Here is a 1,346-nt window from a genome sequence, read left to right on the forward strand (position 1 = left end):
TTTCTCTGTATGATTTTTTGAACCTGAGTAGACACTGTGCTAAAAGTGGTAACAAAAGTTAATTTATCCAAAGGAGGTTTTTCCACAGGTGGAGCAAGTAGAACTGCTCGTGGGTTGTTGGAAGCCCTTTTGCATGATCTTCTGACTAGAGCACTCGGGTATAGTCGTTGTTTCAATTTGGAGCAGGAGCATAGATCTTCAGACTGAACCTTAAAATCAGATTTTTCAGAACAATTTCTTTGAACTATTAAGAATTGTCCGAAAGGCAAATTCTCCCTCAGAGAGTGTGGGTGATAGCTATCGAATCTAAGGACAGAATTCCTAGACATGGGCTTGCGATACAGTTTACTTGCTAGGTGACCATCTTTAGGGAAAATGAGTAGATCTAAGAACGGGAGTTCTGTCTCACTATATTCCACTGTGAATCTAAGAAATTGGTTCTGAGTGTTCAACCAATTTTGAAAAGCAAGTATAGAAGCCGTGTCTCAACGCCATACTACTAGTACGTCGTCGATATATCTCTTCCACAACACCGTTTGTTGGTAATACGGATTGTTGTGGTCGAGTACGTACTGTGTCTCAACAAGGTGGACGTACAGATTTGCCAAGTTAGGGGCAAAAATGCTCCCCATAGAAGTACCCGATGTCTGGAGGTACAAGGAGTCTTCGAATTGAAAAAAGTTTTCAGTCATGGCAAGTCTTGCCAGCTCCATGATGAAATGAATAGGTGTAATACTCTCATGAGTGTTTGCTTCCAAAAGATCCCTCACGGCCTGCAAAGTATCCTCCTGCGGAATGCAGGTGTACAGAGATTCAACGTCGAAACTAACAAGGATGTCAGTCTCGACGTTGAACTCTATATCAGGCAAAAGACGAAGGACGTCTTTGGTATCCTGGAGGTAGGTGGGCATGGTCCGCACCAGTGGTTTCAGGAAAAAATCAACGAAGGATAAAAGGTGTTCAAGAAGAGACCCGATCCCTGAGATGATAGGTCGTCCGGGGGGTGGCCTTGCTGGTTTGTGAATTTGGGCAGGGCATAAAAATATGGAGTCACTGGGTGTGGAGTGACCAAAAATTGGGCTTCCTGCGATATAATCCAGCCCTCCGTACTTGCCTCTTCCACTAGATTCTTGATCTCAGTGGTCAGCCTGCTCGTAGGGTCAGTGATGAGCAGGGTGTAGGAGTTGGTATCACCTAATTGTCTCAAGCATTCTGCTCGATAAGTGGTGGTGTCAAGAATGACTATTGCACCACCCTTGTCAGCTGGTTTGATCGTTATATTTTTATCCTTCGACAGGGTGGCTATCGCCATTTTCTCGGCTCTTGACAGATTTTGAAATTTGTCA

Source organism: Lissotriton vulgaris, chromosome 1_1 (genome assembly GCF_964263255.1).
Source record: "Lissotriton vulgaris chromosome 1_1, aLisVul1.2, whole genome shotgun sequence".
In the NCBI taxonomy this organism is placed as follows: Eukaryota; Metazoa; Chordata; class Amphibia; order Caudata; family Salamandridae; genus Lissotriton; species Lissotriton vulgaris.